Genomic DNA, 21,191 nt, shown 5'->3' with positions numbered 1-21,191 from the left:
CAGCAGTAGCTTCTCCACTTTTTTCATTTTTAGTGACAGCAACTCTTCTGGAGAATAAGATGGGGAAAACATCAGAAGTATTGAAATAATTATGCTAATATTTGAAACAATGATTTGCAAGTCACTGTTGTAAAAGAAATGCTTCCTTCTTTTTCTGATTTTTTTTTTTTTAATATGAAACATCTATCAAGTAAACAGGAAAAGAAAAGTGTCTTTTTCTGAGTGGTTTCATTTCCAGTGTTTCTTCAGAGTCCCCTCAAGGGTCAGACTCAATAAACAGCTGTGCACTATGTGTGAATAAAATCAATGTTGCAGAACCGCATAGCACACCAAAAAAAAGGTTTTAATTCTTTTCTCTTTGAGTGTAACTGGGCCACTTATGACTTTAACTTTTCCTATTCCAGTATTTACTCTCGGTGCTTGCACCAAGGAAGAATTCAAAACAAGAAGCAGCTGGAGCCTTTTCTTTACACTTCACCTGCTATTCACATCAGTAACCCTTCAAAACACAAATGTGCTGGCAACTCACACACAGTTTTCACTGCACTCACTTTTTTTTTTGTGTGGAGAACAAAAGTAACTTTATCATCTCACTTGAGATAATAAATATTAGAAATCTGAATGACTCAGTTTTCTAGGAAGTCTCTTATTATATTACAGGGCAAAACTTGAGTCACACATAAAGGATCTTCTGATCTATGTTTGTAAAGATACACAAATGTGCTTCATTTGTGTGCATTTGTTTTTCTTCTTGGATCTTAAAGGACAAGATACACCTATTAGGCATGAAACATGAACAGCAGCAGCATGTTACAAAGCTTTTGGTTATTCCATCTTGTAGCTGCAAAGATGGCCAGAGGTTCTTGCAGGAATCCAGGAGATCTTCAGCTGCCTGTTTGGGCTTCCTGAGTGACTGTGGAGGTATACTGTTCATAAGGACACTGGATATTTTGAGATGGATCTCAGGAGCCTCCAGATTTCATACAGCTTGTGATAGTGTTCAGTGTAAGTGCATCCCACGTGGTTTCCAGTGAGCAGTTATGGAAAAATGTGAGGATAGGAGAAGGCTGTGTAAATTTTTGTTAGCAGAGGTAATAAAAAATATTGGCTATATACCCAGTTTATATAGGTCTCTACATCGTTTCCCAGGTAGTTGCCTGAGGAGGCATTACTGATGGAGGCAAGGACAGTGAGATGGATGGGCGATGGAGTGTTGCAAATCCTCCCAGATTTACTCTGGGAGATTTCAGAGTTTCAGAGCAGATCCCATATTTCATTCTGTGCCAGGCTAGCCTGCAAACATGGACTTGAATGAGTCTTCCTTGATCATCAAATTCACCTTCAGCTGTTTTAAGTCATCAAAAGAAACAGGAACATTTTTACACTGATCTTGCTGATGTCCTCATAATGGTACAGGCAAAGTCTTCTCTTCTTCCTCTTCCCATAAGATCTAATGTAACTAGAAGCAAGACTTTATTTTAAGGTCCTTGGAAGCTTTTCAGGGGTTTTCTGCAAATCTAACAATATTATTTTCTTTACATACGTGTCTAAGTAGTCCACATGGAATAAGGTTTTCTCTATTGCCTGTCTCAGAAATGAAAACTGGGATAATGGTGGTTTCATGTTTTGTGGTTAAGATTTGTAAGTAGAATATATTAGTGTTTTCTTATGTGTGATGGTATATGCTATAATAATACTTGTACACATAAATTGTAAAATAGGAAAGATGAGTCATTCTGTGACATAAGATAGTTTTGAAAACTAAACTACAAGACAGTGTTCTTACTTCCAGTAGATATCTTGATTTGGATGGGATGGGAGGGGAAGAAGGGAACAGAACTACAGCATAGCCATTCAAGTGTTGAATTAAACTTGCCACTGGGATAAAGTCATGTACTTCACATAAGCAAATGCTTGGTTTTTTGCCTGCTCAAGTTAGAAATCTCTTGTGAATTGTGATCTCAGGATGTCAGGATTTCTCTTAGCGTGATGTACTTTGAGAAATACAGAACTTCATTGACAACAGAGCAAACCACAAGTTGTTTCTGTCGGTTCGTGCTAAAAAAAAATAAAATGCTCACACACAGATAAATAAATAGACAAATAGAGAACACTACTAATACCCATAATGGTCCAATCAGTGCAAATAATTGACATCTTTCTCGTAGTACTATGTGTAAATATGGACTTATGTAACTTGATGGGAAATGGGTTAAGCCACCTACGATAACTTTCATCTCTCTGAAATGTGCATATTCAAATGTTACGTGCATAAGCCTCAGTCAGTAGAGACAAACAGACACATCTAGGGCAATACTTCATCTCATGTGGAACAGGCTCCTGGAAGGTGATTTAACCATCCTGCTTTTCTGTGCAGACTACAGAGGTATTCTGGAGATAGAAAACTGCCTAAAGTTAGGGTAGATGTAGCCTATGTCTAGATGCAGCCCTGAGTTAGGATGATTAGTTAGTCACTGTCCAGCTCCAGAAGGCTCCGCAGTCAGTGTGCAGGCTGTGAGGGTTGCTCTTCAGAAGTAACTTTACATTAAGAGCCTAAGATGACTAACTCAGATTTTCTGAATCATCATGCTAAATCTATGCATGTCAGTTTTACGTGCTAGCATGCCCTAGGTTGTTTGAGTCTGACCTCTAGTCTCTATCAGTGAAAAAATGATGCCCAATTTTATTAATTTATCTATTTAATCCAAACTGGTAATTAGTTTCCTTGTAGCTTGAGCCTTGGAGGAGGCAAGCATGTGTAAATTGTCAGTGGATCACGACAAAGTAGCAGGACTCTCACTGCTGGATCTGTCTGCTCGCTAACAGCGTATGCTCAGGGACATTTTCTTCTGCACATTGACAGTTTGACAGACATGATTTTTTTTTCATGATGCTTTGAAGAAATGAAAAGATTGCTCAAACTTGCTAAAGATGCTGATTCCCGAAGCTCTGTATTGCGACTTTTTTATTAAAGCATTCCAGCATCACAGCATCCAGACTTGTGCCCTCTTAGTTGATAGTCAAGGGGGATATTTGCAGGACTGACTGCACAGTGACCTCAAGCTTCCAGCAGCAGCAAAAATGCCTCAGGAAAACTCAAGAGATTTATCATAATGCTGTTTGTTTACAGGAACTTTCAGGTACAACAGAGACTGACAGGTACTGTACCACACAGGTTAAACAGTAAAGAGTTTAGCAATAACAGTATAGAAAGACAGGCAGTCCAATATGTACATTGTATACAAAATTTCTCTCTGCTGGATGATATTTAGAGTTCCCTAGAGCTGTTTTCCTTGATATGCTGACGTGTCTGGGCCTACAGTTCAACAGGCTGTACTGGGTAGCAATTCACAGGGCTTTTTTTCTCTCTCTGTTATTCCTTAAGGCTGGCCAAACTTTGCAGAAAGTTCAATGTTTTAAGAAGGATTTGGCTTAGTAGATGTGCACTGTTTTTCAGAGGTGCTGCTATGATTGTGTGATACAGAGGTAGAATAAGGTCATGAAAATTTGCTAGCCACAGTTTGGCTTTTCTGTTTAGCTTGTGTAAAGGAAGCGTAATGTCCTCGCTGGTGAACTGAAAAGCTGGTTAGCTGGAAGGCAAGTTCCAAGTAAGAATCTCAATTTTCCTTTGATATAAAGTATCACTCTTAGGTACTTATGTGGCCCATTGCTGCAAAATCTGAATAACTCGCAGAAATCATAGAATCATAGAATGGTTTGGGTTGGAAGGGACCTTTAAAGGCCATCTAGTCCAACCCCCCTGCAAGGAGCAGGGACATCTCCAATCAGATCAGGTTGCTCAAAGCCCTGTCCAATCCAGTCGTGAACGTTTCCAGGGATGGGGCATCCACCAGTTCTCTGGGCAACCTGTTCCAGTGTTTCACCACCCTTATTGTAAATTTTTTTTTCCTAATATCTAATCCAAATCTACCTCCCTCCATTTTAAAACCATTACCCCTAGTCCTGTCACAACAGGCCCTACTGAAGAGTTTCTGCCCATCTTTCCTGTAGGCCCCCTTTAGGTACTGGAAGACCGCTATAAATGTGTTTCTTCTCCTAAACTTGCCATGTGAAAGAAAGGGACATATTGGTATCTTTGCTGAACAGATAGGCCTCTCAAACTAATGTCCCAGTCCACAGACCTTTGTGCAAAAGTTGAATTTTAGGAGATTGAAATTAGGCACTGAATTCCAAGTACACAGTCATTAAAATTTTTATATAATAACCCAGGTACACAGATTTTGCCAGTGAAGTTTCTTTAAATGCTTGTTCAGGTCTTGGGGTGGGATGAATAACTCTCTGCATACTCTCCACTGACAATGAAGGGGACATCAGCTTCCAGGTTACACCAGGCACCTGCCTACATGCTTCTAAAGATGCATGAGATAAATTCAGGGCTAAACATCTAAGCACCCAGGAGATGTGTTTTCAGGCACAAAGGGTGCCTTGGTACTTGCTGTTGGTTATGCAGCAGCTCTCTGCTCAGCTTGCTGGCTGCTGTGAATGCTCAGCCACCCTTCTCGTAGCTACCCATGGTCTCTGGGATGTGGGCCCCTGTCAGTTAGGCAAGTAGGTTTGTCAATGTAGATCACATACATAAGACTCCTGAGTCCAGGATAGCAAATTAATGGAATATTTTTCCTTCCAGTAATTACCAAAAATGTTTATGGAGCTTGTTTCAAAATATTTTGCAATCTTTAGGTGATTTTTGGCACTTTTAACAGTTAAGGCATCTCAAATTTCAGCTCAGATTAATGTGATTCATATTCACAAAGACTAGGTTCAGCTACTTTAAAAAATTTCTGCTTTATTTACTGCTTTTACCTGTTGAAACAGTTATCATGTCTGTATCTGGAGGTGATACCACTTTTCCTTTTTTAATTCTGTGGGTTGAATAATGTTATACCTATGCAAGTTATTACTGTTCATGAAAAATAAAATACAGCTGTACATGAGCTGCAGCACTTCAGAGTTTCTGCTCTCCCAAACAAGGAAAGTAATTTAATTTACATGGATGAGAGGAGTAGAGAGGAAAAAAAAAAAAACAACAAAACACAAAACCTGTAATGAAAAAGACAACATTTTCAGGATTTTTTTTTTTATAAAAAAAATATATATATAAAAGCACATATATATGTTCATGAAAACCTAATGCATAGTCTTCTGATAAGCACCTTTGAAATAAACCACGAGCAAAAACGACACAGGAATGATGCCTATGACACCTCTATAATAGCCTCCAAAGGCAAAAATCAACAACTATTGGTCTTACAAATTGGTGGTTGCTTGAAGTCTAGAATGCAAACCACATTGGATTGTGCATCTCTCAAACCACACAAGAATGGAGAGTATTATAGCAGCTGTTACCATGGACGTTGACAGAAGTCTGAAAAGTGCAAAGGATAAACAACAAAAAAAAAAAAATAAAACCTTTCCAGATGGCTGTACAGCTTCCTCAAAATATACACTGCCAATGAAGGCTGGCTGGATTGAAAATAAAAGATATGTTGTCTAAAATAAAAAAAGCTGTAGAAGCTGCTGTATGTTAAAAAAAAAAAAAGATGTTGGTAAGTGAATTTTTTTTTCTCCAGTTTCTGTAGAATTTAACTATACAAGATTACCTATACAAGATAAAGTTGCAAATGGGAGATATGACTAAGATTGGTGCACAGATAATAATGTGAGCACCATTCTAAAAAGCATGGATGGATGGTTAAATGATAGATACCATTTGGCAGCATTTTGATAAAACAAATGTAATGTTGCTAGACTACGACCAGCAACTAAACCCAGTGTTGACTAGCAAGTCTGACTGCTTCTTTTCCATGCAAGTCTGACCACGCATGCCCATGCCTGTGTCACCTCAAGATTAGACTAATGTAACTGATTTATAGGGGTCTGGTTTTGGTATGCGGTCCCCAGCAAGCAAAAGAAATGAAGCTGGAACTCATGCATGAGAGCTTGTCAGTGTCTGCAAATTGTAGTTTCCTTGAATAACTGCCTGCTGTTTAAGATGAATGGCAATTCCATATATCATGACACATAGTGAACACCATTAGCAGATATATTTCTGGATGTCAAAGTGCTGCTGATACTACCTTCTACTTTCAGAAACTTTCACCAGTTTGGCTGAAAGTTTCCTGACCCATTTGTCTGCAGGAAAAAAATAAAATGGAGATCATCATCACAACTCTTCCCATACCAAGACTTAAAGGACATAGGGCTGGATTTCACGTGATCTGAAATGAGAAGCCGGTCAGTGTTTCACAGTGTGAAAGTTAAGACTACTGGAATTTAAAAGTTAAAATTCAGCAAGGTTTTTGCTGTTATGTCTGTCATACAGAGGGTCTTGTAAGAGCATATTTCTCTCAGTCTCCAGCCCTTAATTATTTGTGGTGGATTTACTGTTTTCTTCTTGTACCAACATGATTCTTTAGATTTAGGTAGTTCTTTCTTTCTTGTTGTTGTGTCATCTCTAACATTTCTAATCAGCTTCCTCTTCCCACTTAAGTTTCATTTGGCTAGATCAAACAAGCCAACAAGCCTTCCTTCACTTACCTGTCATAAACTGTGATCTTCTTTCTGTTCATCAACCTTACAGGCCTTCCTTTAAGCCTTTCTTCCAGTTTGACCATGGGCAACAGCCAGAGGTGGGTGTGATAGTCCAGTGCTGGTGATGCACTGGGATACAAAGAAAGGAGCAAAACCAGAGCCTGACATCTTAACGTAAGAATTGTTATTTTTTGAGCATTTAACTGTGGTGTCTTAACATTCTCTAAACATTTTTAGTGCCATAGAGGTACATGTAGAGCAGGGAGTGATATTTTTGAAATAACTATCTAAACTTCCACTGCCTGTCAGTATAATTCCACACTCTATTGCTAATTTCAGTCTAAATTGCTTCCTTTCAGGCCTAAAACCATGCAATCTAAATAATATATTAAACATGAAGGATCCAAATGAAGCCTGGCAGTCACTCAAGGTGAGATTACAGGCTGTTTAAAATGAGCATGTGCCATTTTAGAGGCAGGTGTCTCAAAGGTAATTGTCATCATCTTCTCCTTTGGATTATTCCAGAAATCATCAGGAAGATTGTGTATTTCCATTAGCCTCGACAGCTGGTTCTGCTGACGCCAGGATGTCATAAAAAGTGTTGTTAGAGTGATGTATTTCTCATAGAGAGCGTGTGGGTACATGAAAGAAATGCTGATCTGAACCAGGTATTCACCTGAATGACTCCTTCGTCCCGTAGGATATTAAACTTGAAAGAAAAGCCACCGTCCAATACACTGTCCAAGCTGTTACAAAGTGCCTTGGATGCAACCTCCAGGTACGATTTCTTACTGTAAAGTCCCTTGCAGGAAAATGATACAACGGACATCATTTTAGATGATAGACTCTGCTTTCTTAACCACATTTCCTAGCCAATCAAGAGAGCAATAATTTTGTTAAATGATTTAAAGCATATCTATGACTTTATGAACGTATGGACATTGTATACAGTCTGCACTCTCTATATCATTGCCCAGCTAAATTAAGAAGTTACATCCTGTTTCAGTAAAGTACTCAAATAAAGAACAATTACTTGCACTATTTATAGTGGTTGCTTACGTGTTCCCTAGCTGTTTTGATTAATTAAGCCCCTAGAAAGCCTCCCTCCCCAACATCAGCAATCCTTGTTTATTAAAACCATTACGCTGCTTTCTCAGGATCTTCCTGTTGAGCTGTAATTTCATTATCTCAGTGACTGGCTCCACTGGGGTGTTTCTGTTTGAATGCAAGAAGATTAGCTTGTTAACCCTTTGTTTTGTATATTGTATGCTATCTCTGACACAATTATAAATCAGTCATTGTAACTGCACTACATGCAGTAGCTCTAAGCAAAGCAGGAGAAGCAAAACGTAGCTCTAAGAAGTAAAGCTTTGTTTGCTCAGCGTGACAAAATCCAGATAATCTCCATTCTAGATTACTGAAGGAACTAGTGCAGGAAATAGCAAGTCCAGCAGCAAGGATTTTTAACAAACATTTTTGATACAGTAGATTGTATGGTTAGAGAATACCAAAACCAGTAACAATCCTTAACAAATAACTCCCCCTCCTTCCTCTCAATCTTCTGCTCTCTTACTTCTCACAAGGGCCAACTCGGGGCTTCTTAGCTGTGTGAGCAAAACTGAATTTTGCCACTGTGTGGATGAGCATCAGGAATATTTATTTTGTCCTCCTTGTTTTTGGTGACATTTGAGTTTTGTAATGGAGCAAAGAAGGATTTTGAGAGAACAGAGTAGGCAACAAGGGGCTTGAAGAAATATTTAAAGTTCTGATGAAATAGGGACAACTGGAAGAGACTGGTCTGTGGTGCTTTCCTGGCCATCCCTACCCTGCCAGTCAAATCTCTGGTCTCTTCCAGAGAGAGCCTTCACTCCATGGAAAGGATGATGGCCCAGGTTCAGCATGGACCGTGTGCTCAGGACACAGAAAGCCTATCTTGCTGAGTGTGAGAAACAGGTACTATAGCTTCCAGGCTTCTCAGCTCCCCAAAGTCTCTTTTTTTTTTTTTTTTTTTCCCACAGAGCCCATTCATAAACAATTTGTTCCTGTGTCTCTACCCTTTCATGTATCTCTTCCTTCATGTATCCTTTTGCCTTCCTCCAGGATAAGATTTATTTTTGTAGGATGCTTTTCTTCTGGCTTAGCTCCTCATTCTTCAGTCTATAACAGCACAGGACGTAGTCTCCTACTCTTCCTCTGCGACAACCTTCTTGTTCTTTCTCTCATGCCAGGAGGAGGATCTGCTCCAATCTCCACACTGGGCACCCAGCAACCCTCACAGGTTTCACCTTGTTCCCAGTCTTGTCGTTATCCTGTCTTCTTTCCACTACCTCTACCCTTCAGCTGGCACTGAGAGCAGAAGCTGGTGAGACAATGAAGGAAAGGGCTGGAGGTGACGCATAGTTCTTCTCCCTTCTCTTGACTCTTGCTCCCAGTATTGTCAGGGAAGCAAAGACAAGACACAGAGAAAGTGGGGGCAAGGTAAGAAGGCATTAAAACAGGAGCTATCCTTAGCAGTTGCCTCCCGCGTCTATACCTAAAACCAACTCTGTTACTACGCAAAATATTAGAAGAGATTTTGAAGGAAAATATATTCAGGAATGAAGGCAAATGGAAAATTGGATAAATTACTGGAGGGTTTTATCAAAGGTAATTTTTTTTTGTCAGATTAGCTTATTATCTTTATTTTATTGTATTTTGGTTTATTTTTTTCTTGTGTAACGTAATGCAGGGGCTTTATCTCTTTGGATTTCAGAAAAGCACTTTCTACAACACTATGTAAGAAATTGATACTCTAAGTTGAGATGATTGCAATTAATAGAGAATGTGGTGATGGCAAGTAATAGAGAATGTGGTGTGGATTAAAGAGCTGTTGAAAGGGGAGGATATGCAGAAGAGGATACTGGGACAGGAAAAAGCTACTGCTAGTAGCCTCAAGGGATCAATCTGTGACAGATCCTGTTTAATATATTCATTAGTGACCCAAATGCAGATAACTAAATATGTTATTTTGAAGTTCATAACTGGGCATAAAGCTGGAAGGTAACACTGAAACAGGAGAATGGGGAGGGAATAATCCGTTAAAAGAAAGCAGGAAGAATCAGATGATTCAAGAAACTGAAATCAAAAGTATGAGATGAAACTTGAGAGTTTCAAATTACAATACTGGGCACTCAGAAAACAGTAATAAAACCTTCTGCTATAAATACAGGATTTCTAAATCAGAAGGAAAAAAAAGACCATTCATTAATTAGAAGATGGCTATGAGCTGCCAACAACTTTATTTGGCTTCAAATGTTTTCCATTGTAAAGGCATTGGTTAAGCCTTATTTGGCAGATTACAAGGTCTTACCTTTTTAACCTAACCAACTGAGTGTCAAAAGGGATAACTTTCTGAAAATACTTTTGGAGAACAAATACCAAACAGGAAAAAAGTTCTGAAGTTAAAAGATCAAAATTAGTCTCCAGCAAGTTTAGCTAAAAAAAAAGAAGGTGAATTACTGGAATGGTCTTCCAATTAGCCAACTGAAGAAGGAATCAAAATTTTTTTTAAGATTATGCTTGGTAAGCTATTGAAAGGGATTGCGTATCAAAATAGGGGAATTTAAGGAAACTGGAAGTTAAGTTTGTGATACAAGTCCTTGGACAGTTGATGTCTTTGCAACAGGAGTAAGTCACTTGATCACCCTATATATTAGTGACTTCTTTCTGAGCTTATGGTTGCATGGGGGAGGAAGGGTGGATTTCTCCCTGGTGATCCATAGATGACTACTGGAGATTGCATGAAGACAGTTGCCTTCACCTGACCTTTGTGCAAAAGAAGAAATAGCTGCTCTTAGTTTTCCTGGGATCATTACTTATTCAAGAGAGTACCACATGAATCTACAGCTCAGACTGGCGGGTACTAGTTTTGACCCACTCTTCCACATTGTAGGATGTAGTCCGCTTTCTCAATTCGTATGGTTCATCTGTGCTTATGCAATATGAGTTAATATGAGAGTAGGTAGACAGCAGAGACTGACCTTGAGTCACAAAGTCTTCAAGAGCAGCCCTGAGGAGAAGGATTTGGGTGTGCTGGTGGATGAGAAGCTCAACATGAGCTGGCAACATGTGCTTGCAGCCCAGAAAGCCAACCACATCGTGGGCTGCATCAAAAGAAGCATGGCCAGCAGGTCGAGGGAGGTGAATCTCCCCCTCTACTCTGCTCTTGTGAGACTCCACCTGCAGTACTGGTCTAGCTCTGGAGCCCCCAACATAAGAAGGACATTAACTTGCTGGATTGAGTCCACAGGAGGGCCACAAAGAAGATCAGAGGGCTGGAGCACCCCTCCTAATGAGGACAGGCTGAGAGAGTTGGGGTTGTTCAGCCTGGAGAAGAGAAGACTCTGGGAAGACCTTATAGCAGTCTTCAGGTACCTGAAGGGGGCTTATAAGAAAGACAAGGAGAAACTCTTCAGCGGGGCCTGTTTTGATAGGACAAGGGGTAATGGTTTAAAATAGAGGAAGGTAGATTCAGACTGGATATAAAGAATTTTTTTTTTTTTCAGTGAGGGTGGTAGAATACTGGAACAGTTTCCCCAGAGAGGTGGTGGATGCCCCATCCCTGGAAATATTCAAGGCCAGGTTGGACAGCGCTCTGAGCAACCTGATCTGGTTGGAAATGTCCCTGCTCCTTGCAGGGGGTTTGGACTAGAAGGCCTTTAAAGGTCACTTCCAACCCAAACTATTCTGTGATTCTAAATAACAAAAGTACTGTAGGACATTGGTAACACCCTCAGTCTCTTCAAATTCTCTTCAGAGGAATACCCTACACTGTAGTTGCAGCTTTCCATTTTCTACTGCAAATCATGAGGTTCTTTTAGGTTGTAGGAAAGGAATTGTTGATTGGGTGATTTTGTCAAAGCTGGCATTGCTTGGGAACTGGCTGGGCATCAGTTGGCTGGTGGTGAGTGATTGGGGTTTTTGCATCGCATATAGAATCATAGAATTGTTTAGGTCGGAAAAGACTTTTAAGATCATCAAGAGCCACCATGAAACTAGCACTGACAAGTCCACCAATAAACCATGTTCCTAAGCACCATATCTACACATCTTTCAAATATCTCCAGGGATGGTGACTGAACCCTGAGCAGCCTGTTCCAATGCTTGACAACCCTTTTGGTGAGGAAATTTTTCCTAATATCCAATCTAATCCTCCTCTGGCGCAACTTGAAGCCATTTCCTCTTGTCCTATTGCTTGTTACTTGGGAAAAGAGACTGACACCCACCTCGCTACAACCTCCTTTCAGGTAGTTGTAAAGAGTGATTAGGTCTCCCCTCAGCCGCCTGTTTTCCAAACTAAACAACCCCAATTCCCTCAGCTCCTCCTCATTTTCTTTTTATTGGATTTGTTTTTCTTTGCCTCTTTTTGCTTTTTTTTTTCCCCCTTTTCTTACTAAACTTTCTTTGTCTCAACCCACGCCACAGGTTTTTTCACTTTTACCCTTCTGATTCTCTCTCCCATCCCACTGCAGGGGAGTGAGGGAGCAGCTGTCTGGTGCTTAGCTGCTGGCCATGCTTAGCCCACAACAACAACTAAACTGAAAGAGGACTAAAAACTACTACTACTACTGCCTGGAAAATTCTGCCCTGAAGAGCTTATCTAGAACTGCCATAGACTGTTAATATGGTACGTTCCTAAGAAGATGTGAGAAAGAGAACCTCAGAAAGTTACAAAATCGAGAGGAGTAGTATTCCCAAGCATGTTGTCTGGATCACAAGAAGAAAAATTATTAATATCATTAGGTTGTATATAGAGACATTTGATATTGAAGGATAAACTACTGCAGATAGCATAGAAAGATTATGACATGAGAGTGTATTTATCAGTAAGTCATAGAACATTAAAAGAAAAATTATAGTGTTAGCAGAAGGTAATTATATTCCTTCTACAGACGTTCTTACCTGATGTGAATCAGCAGATTTCTTTTGTAGTTAGAATTCTGGTGATTTATAAACAGAGGAGAACTTGGCTTGCTGTTTGTGTTCCCATGCTGTCCGTGTAACACTGTTTGGACTGGAAACGTTCATACTCATGTTTTCCTGAATTTTAAGATACTATGGATTGTGAAATAGTTGGCAGTCTGTGAAGTGCCATCTATCACTCCTGTTAGCTTAATGGAAAAGCTGTTTGGCCACACAGAATACTTCACAAAAACCACAAAATAGAAACTGATTTAAAATTCCAATGAACAGGGAATGACGAGCCCAGTCTTGAGAGGTGCAAAACATGCATTGCTGTCATTGGAGGAGAATAGGGCAGATTTTGAAAGAAAGAAAGAGTTTCTCTAGGTCTTATTCCTAAAAGGAGCTGAAAACCTAGGAACTGTTGAGTACTCCAGATTCCCACGGAATTCTTATGATTCTGTCCGTTCTTCTCTTATTTCTGTGAAACAACTATACAACATTCATGTTCAAGGCCAGGTTGGGCAGGGCTCTGAGCAACCTGATCTGGTTGGAGATGTCCCTGCTCCTTGCAGGGGGGTTGAACTGGATGGCCTTTAAAGGTCCCTTCCAACCCTAACCATTCTTTGAATCTGTAACATTGTGCTTCTTAATCTGAAGGCTGTTATTTTTTTGTCATAATGAAGTATAGTTTTATTTTCATTTCAAAATACTTGCTTTTAAAAACCATTAAAAATTGTGCTTTACAAGTTATCTGACAAAATGAAACTAATAATTTTGTTTGCTGCTAGTATCCTCCAAGCAGTAATGTGAACTGAGGTATCAATTATTTAGTACTATGCAACGCTAATATGGATATGGTGATTTCTCATTAATACTAACAACTTCAGAACTAGTTCTCATTAGCTTAAAATAATTATTTAGCTGCTTAGGAAGTGATTAAATTCAAACAGAAGTATACAATGTGTTTATAAAAAAAAAGAATTGTTTGACGTTACGAAATGTTAATGGCTTTATTCCTTAAAACTTATTATTGGATCAGCCCATACATTTAAAAAATGTTCTTAAAACTGTGGACTGCCTTTTTATTTAGTGTAGAAATTGCATCCAATTTGGAAAAGCATTTTGGATCTATCAGCTACAAATTAAGCAACAATAACAAAAATAATAAAACTCTAAATCCTAGAATAATGTAATTCAGATTTTAATGGAAAGAAAAATTATTTGCCCATAATTGTTTTGACTAAGGCTGTTCCTATTTTCCCTTCATATGTATAATTTTGGCATTTAAAGGTTGGAAGTAGAGCAGCAGAAAGAAATTGTTTCACGCATGCAGAGTGATGGTAGGAAAGTCTAAGACTCCTAAAGCAAACATGAATTTAGGTGGGACAGTCTCTAGCAGCCTAGCTTCATCTCACTGTTGGAAAGCTTGAGGATTTTGATTGAGGGAGAAGCCTTCTTTTGTGTATCTTCACTTATCTTTCAGGTTTTAGGACTAGGTGCCCAGCAGTAATGAAAAGTATTGAGAAGCAAGTGTGAAAATGGAGTGATGAGAAATGTTCTCTCTGTGTCACGGTTTCTGTCTTGGATGAAACGCAGGGAGCTTAAGTGAGGAGCTCAGGAGCAGATGCATGGATGCTATTAAAGCTTATGTGCCAAAGCATTAAAACTAGAATGGTTCTTCTCCATAAAGGACAGAAAAAAGAGAGACCTCTAGCCATAAATTCGCCAGTAAAATGCAAGTGCGCTGTATCATTTGGCTCAATAAAAAAAATGCGACATGTGGCAGAATTTTAGACAGATAAATGTAATTAACACAGAAAGGCAGATGGCAAGGAAAAGGGACAGGGGAAGAAAAAAATACATAAGGGTGGGATGCAATGAAACTCTCTAACGTTATAAGTACATTAAGAATTCCATCCTCACAGAGAACAGTATTTAAATGCTTTCTTAAACAGAAGAATATGCCACAGATTTTTTTCCTGAATTAGAGCCTAAATTTTCAAATGAGGGTCAGTGTATATTGGTTTATGCATTCACTGTTATACATTGTTGTTATCCAAAGTATAAATTTCAAGCATCCTGGTGTTAAGAAATGTGTTTAAGAGTGGCAGTTATACCATTTCTTAGAAGTATGATAAGAAGTGTCAGTGCCCTGCATAACAAATCATGTTTATGTTACAGCAGAAAGTAAACATTTGCATTTCAAACCCACACAAACTGTGGGTAATATGTTAAGGTTGCTCGAAGTCAGCCTTGCAAAAAGTTCTGGAGTCTGCATTCTGAGCAAGGTGACTGTTTCCGAACAGCTAACATGTACCTCATTTCAACCTTAGCAACCTGTGGTTAAGAGCGTCAAACAGTGGGGGGCTTTCGGTGCTTGGATTTAATGGAGAGATAATGGCAAGGAGTGCATTAGAAAAAAGGAGGAGTGAGGTGGAATTAAACTGGGATTTTAAAAAATGGAAAATCAAAGTATGAGGTTTCAGGCCTGTCAAAATGTTTAATTCTTCTTGTTCAAGCTGCAGATGGTTTGAGTCATCTTGTGCCAGAATTAACTTGGTGACACAGTAAAATAACCTTTCAGAAATACATTTCCCATATTTTATTCATTGTTGCACTTTAGCTGAACTTATTCTTTGCATGAATAAGGTATTTGAGATGCCCTCTCCATACTTGCTTGGTGGGAATTAGAATGTGACTTGTTAAGAGCTAAGCCTAATTATGAAGTGAATGTATGAAATGTTGCTTTTGCTTACAGTGTGTTGTGCATCTTCATCTGTCTATGCAAAATGCTTATGGAGTGTGCTAAAAATGAAACCCTTTTGTCTACATCATGCAAACAATCTGGAATGCCACCTTCTGTTATATAATAAATGCAGGCTCATCTATAGAGAAGAAAAAAAAAACCTCATGTAAAATTTGTGCAGTTGAACTATTTCATTTAAGACAAAAGGGTCTGTTCTGCCATCTGGATGGCTCTTCAGATCCCAAAGCATTGGACGCAAGTAAAGTAAAAGTTACAGTGTGGTCGCTGGAACATTCCCAGAGGTTTCGCAGGTCAAGGTGTCAACTAAAAAGCTGGGAGCGACGGAAAAGCTGTGAGTGAACATCAAAAATTCCCTTCTTCAGAGGTGGCATGTTTTATTCCTTCTACCAGCCAGTCAGTTTATACCGCTGATGGGAGCTGCAATGGCCTATGTAGAGCAGAGAGCATCAGAGCAGAACTCTGTGCAAGATCTGAAAGCTGCCCTGTGTGTCTGGGAGACAGATTTTGAACATGTTTTTGACATTGCTTGAATCAATTTTGTTTAGTGTAATGTTTCTCTTTAAAATGGAATCTAGGCTTCTCGTAAGGATGCACATGAAGAACAGAATCTGCTTTGAACCCTGAGTATTACTGGTTCAGATGGCTGTTAATGAAATAATATGTGCATATATGTTTTCACAATGCACACATCTCATTATACAATTAATTAAAAATACAATATTTGTCCAATGCAAACTGCATACATATTCAAGTGGTTTCAGTAAAAAGATTATTCTGAATTTTAAATTAATTTGGGATTTTTTTTTTCTGTCACAAGGAGTTTCTGTGTGGTTCAAACAAAGGATTTTATTCAAGCAGATGACATCTTTCAAATCAGAAGCAGCATTTTAAGTTCAAGTGCTACATTTTGGTCTGAGGCGGGTGATTACTCTTATAAATCGACTGTAAAAGGTAATCCTGAAAGCTCTCCATAAATAATAACCAAGACTGAAAATTTCTTGTAGTGTGTGTGTAATGGGAGGAAAATAGAGTTGAGAGAAATGCTGTTGAGGTTAAATGTCTTTCTTCATGTAGCTAAATGGGCGTTTCTGCCATGGAAATCAAATAAGAGGTATACATATGGGAGGAGGGCAGGATCTGGTACCAGCTTTGCAAAGGCTTCAAAAAATTATGCTGAGCAGCCCAGTCTGTTACAGCTTTTAAGCAAAATCTGGAGGAGTGTTCATAACAAGAATAGACCAATTTACATGTTTTTCAGTTGTCAGACACTGCGTGTCACAAACTAGCAGGGATGACTGGGTAGTATGGAAATCTGCTGCTGAAAAATTGTCCAAATAGATTTCAGTTCAGCATGTTCTCCCATTATTGTCTGTGAACATTTGTACAAGGAAAACTTGCTTTGGAGCTGGTGACTTGTAAACCTGCACAAAAGGTTTAATTAATCAACACTATATTTGTGCCAATGTGGAACGTAGTTTAGCACAATTAGGTCACTTAGTCAGGAAAGAGTAATGCTATTTACTGCACGATTTGAATAACTGTTATTGAAGCCGCACCAGTGAAGTCTTAGCTTTCAGGCTGATATAGCCAACAATTGCAAACATACAGCTCAACACCTTTTGGAAGCACTTTCTCTAAATTTTCAAGTAAGTTACTTCTCAAATTCTGAAGAATGCTTTCTGTTTTTCCTGTACCAAAATGTTACCAAATTATAAATAAAGTAACTAAAATAGAGTTATTAGGGTTTGGTTCCATTCAGCTGTTACATTGAATAAGTATTAATAAAGTCATCTGTACTCTTTCTGACCACTTTGTTAGAGGCATAAAAGCAAAATGTATTGAATTAATAATTTGTTGAGCAGATATTTTAGTTATTGCTTCTTCAACATGAATGTAATGTTTCTCTTTAAAATTTAAAGTGAAATATAAATGTATTGTGTTACCTGTCATGTATATCTGGATGCAGTTCAGATTACATCTAGGTGGAATCTTGACATAAGCTGTCTAAGTATAGCCTTGTAAAGGACAAATATTTCCCACAAACCCTGGAGAAACTCCTACCACTATTACATAAAATGGTATTTTCACACTAAACAAAGTGGTTTTTCCTTTACTTAAGGTCTCAGTATTTTCAGTTTTCCCATTTCTGTCTGGATTTATATTAGCAGAAAGATCAAAAAATTATTTAAAATGCTCACTTTCGTGCTGTAGAGATTAATGAGAAACAAAAAGCATTTTTTTAATGTGACAGGATGTTTATTATTAAGACTTAAAGAACATGGAAATTGTTTCCCTTGAAAAAAATGGTTTAAATAATAACACTTAATCAAAACGAGAAGGCAAGTCTCCAAAAATTTTGTGGTTAAAAATTGATGGAAAATTCCATTTGGGAAAACTGCAGTGGAATTTTTCATCTATGGCCATGGAAGCATTTTGTCAGGAGAAAGGGAAATGGATGGGAAATTTTCAGAGTGGCATCTGGGGAGCCACCATCTTGATTTTTTCTAAAGGAAAAGTGTTAGAAAATATTTCACATGACAAGTTCTAAACCTGCTTTATTTGTTATTCTTGCAGTCACAGCTGTCCACTCTCAGAATTCCTCAGTCACGCTAAAGGATGGGTACAGGTTTGTTTTCCTAATAGCAATTTGATTTTCTTGCTGATTAAGTTCTTTATTGTGCAAGCCTTCAACAACATGCAATTTTCCTTGTGTTCCCTTCCTTTTTAACCCTTTAAATATCTGTGTATGTTACTGCTTTTGATCACCACATTTTTGTAGCTCACGCTTTGTAGATATTTCAGTTCTTGTGTGTTCCTTTGTTCTTGTTGCAGCTTTTCTTACCTTGCAAAAGTAACAGCTTCACCACAGCCACTCAAAAATACTGCAAAATATTATGAAGACTTTTCACTGCTGTGAGTCACAAAGAATTTCATGGCATTTAAAATAGTGGCCAATCTTAAAACTGTTTGTCTACATAATGTAAGTTATTACCTCTCTCCCAAAAGGTAAAAATATTCGTGTCAAATTTCAAAATTATTTAAAAAAACAGTTATATCTATACCTGACAAAAGGTGGTATTTTTTAGTTAGCAGTTTTTAAAAACTCAGAGAAAAACTATTTGCAGGTTAAAAAATGCTTAAGTTTAATCTCCATATGAAGAGATTTAAACATGTGAGTTAATAAAGACAAAGTTGCATACAGAAAGCTTAGCAGAATTGCTTTTAAATTATTTTTCATCTCTGGAAGAACATCTTTCAGGTGCATATCGATCAGAGGACTTTCTGTCCTCATAGCAATGTGATTTTCTTGTTTTAATGTCAGAAATGAAGTTCTAATGATCTGAATTTATAGTTTCACTGTCAAATCAATGCTTTGTATCTATCAGATGTCAAAATGATGACTAAAAGTATAGTGTATTCCGTAATGCAATTATTTTTTTTCCAGCAGCTTACTCTTATTCTTTAATAGTATATATTAAAGAATATATATGCCGGTCATGTATGTAGTAATTAAGGGTCTAAAAAATTGAATGTCTTTCTGAAACACTCATTTAGGAGCCTGACATTTTTAGTGCTTCTCTGTATCTGAAAAAATAGTCGATACAATTGTTGAGATACAGTTCCTTCAGCTATTTTTGAGTTACAGGTTTCTGTTGAAAGAACACTTTTTCTGTTGTTTAACAATATATATGTAACTACGTTTTAATTTATTTTGAACAGAACTGAAGCAAAATGTTTGAAGGTTGAAAGTCAGATCTTCGCACATAGATTCTTTTATATAGGGAATCAGTCCTTTTCTTGGTTTGAGGGAAAAATAAAAATAGGGAGTCACACATGACTGAAAAAGCATTTTTACTTGCATAGCTTAACACAAAGCTCACAGAAAATGCAAATTTGCTCACTAACATTCAACTCAGTGAATGAAGAACTTCAAAGTCTAACTGGAACATTTAAAAATCAACTTATTATGCAAGGGCTCTTTCCTCCTCTTCTTTCTTTTTCTTAGCAGAGGAACAAAATACTTGGTAATCTGCTGCTAACTTTTAAGTTCCTTACCACAGAAATAGCAAAATATAATACAAAAGAAAGTTTCTAATAACTGTTCCAACTTCCACTTTTTTCTAGTGAAGTATGTAGATTATTACTTCTTTAAGTTGCAAAATGTAGCAAGTTGTGTTGGTTTAGGAATCAGACAAAATTTTCATTAATCTTTTATTGGAAAATGGTTTTTTAGGCTCAGGAGGGAGTCTCTCATCAAAAGGAGAGGCTGAATGCACAGAATAGCCAATAGCCTGGACAACTGAAGAAGTTGCATGCACTTTCAAGTCTTTGCTGTGCTTTGTTCAGCTACTGGTGTGGATGGGAGCATGCTCTTCTAAGGTAAAGACCTAACTATTGTTCTTACTGTCTTGCTTGACAGGTATCTGCCAGTCCTTTCTCTCTCCTCTTTCTTCCTCATATAATTTTATCTTCTCCTCATATGGAGTTGGAATATTAAAAAATATGGAAATATTCTGTGGGACAGGAAAAATGTTTACAGCCCAGCATGTAAAAGAAAAATTACAGAATATGCATGATGTCTGCATTAATATTACTTTTGGCACCTTAACATCATATTAACACCATCTTTTCTTTTCTCTTTTTTTACTCTCTCCTGTCATGTAGAATAGTAAAGTTTAAAGCCTCTTAGTGTTATAAATCTCATAAATTTTCAATAGAAGTTGATTGCCACTGGAAAAATTATTGTTAAGATGTAGAAAGTAGATTTACATTTAGGAAAATATATTAATTGATCTGAGGATTGATCTGAACAGGTGGACATCTATAGAGTGTTGACCCATTTTAGAGATGTGCTTTAGGATCAGATGAATCACTCTATGTAAGTGTTCTGTAGAATACAATAGAATAGAGTACTTCAGTTGGAAAGGACCTACAACGATCATCTAGTCCAACTGCCTGACCAATTCAGGGCTGACCTAAAGTTAAAGCATGTTGTTAAGGGCATTGTCCAAATGCTTCTTAAACACTGACAGGCCTGGGGCATTGACCACTTCTCTAGGAAGCCTGTTCCAGTGTTTACCACCGTCTCAGTAAAGAAATGTTTCCTAATGTCCAGTCTAAAGCTCTCCTGGCACACCTGTGAACCATTGCCATGTATCCTATCTCTGGATACAGGGACAAGAGATTAGTACCTCCCTCTCCACGTCCCCTCCTCAGAAAGCTGTAGGGGGCAATGAGGTCACCCGTCAGCCTTCTTTTCTCCAAACTAGACAAGCCCAAAATCCTTAGCCGCTCCTCACGGGACATGCCTTCCAGCCCTTTCAGCAGCTTTGTTGTCCTCCTTTGAACACATTCAAGGACCTTCACATGTCTCTTAAATTGTGGGGCCCAGAGCTGCACGCATATTCAAGGTGAGGCCACACCAGCACTGAATACAGCAGGATGATCAGCTCTTTCGACCAAGAGGTTGTGCTGTGTTTGATGCCCCCAAGGATGCAGTTTGCCCTGGGTGCCAGGGCACACTGCTGTATTGAGCCTGCTGCCAACCAGCACCCCCAGATCCCTTTCTGCAGGGCTGCTCTCCAGCCACTCCTCTCCCCATTTATACTTGTGCCTGGTGTTACTGTGTCCTAGGTGCAGAACCTGGCATTTAGGCTTATTAAATTTCATCGTATTGATTATTGTCCAATACTCCAGTCTATTTAGATCCCTCTACAAGGCCTCTTGTCCCTCAAGAGAGTCAACAGCACCTCCCGGTTTGGTATCATCAGCAAACTTGCTCATGGTGCATTCAGCTCCTACATTCAGATTGTTCATAAATATATTGCATAGGACTGGCCCTAGGATTGAACCCTGAGGAACATCACTGGTGACAAGCCACCAGCCACCTGTAGCCCCATTCACTACCACACTTAGAGCCCTGCCATTC

The sequence above is a fragment of the Chlamydotis macqueenii genome, chromosome 3 (genome assembly GCF_036417535.1).
Source record: "Chlamydotis macqueenii isolate bChlMac1 chromosome 3, bChlMac1.mat, whole genome shotgun sequence".
Taxonomy (NCBI): Eukaryota; Metazoa; Chordata; class Aves; order Otidiformes; family Otididae; genus Chlamydotis; species Chlamydotis macqueenii.
The sequence above is the reverse complement of the archived record's forward strand: the minus strand, read 5'-3'. Positions refer to the sequence as shown.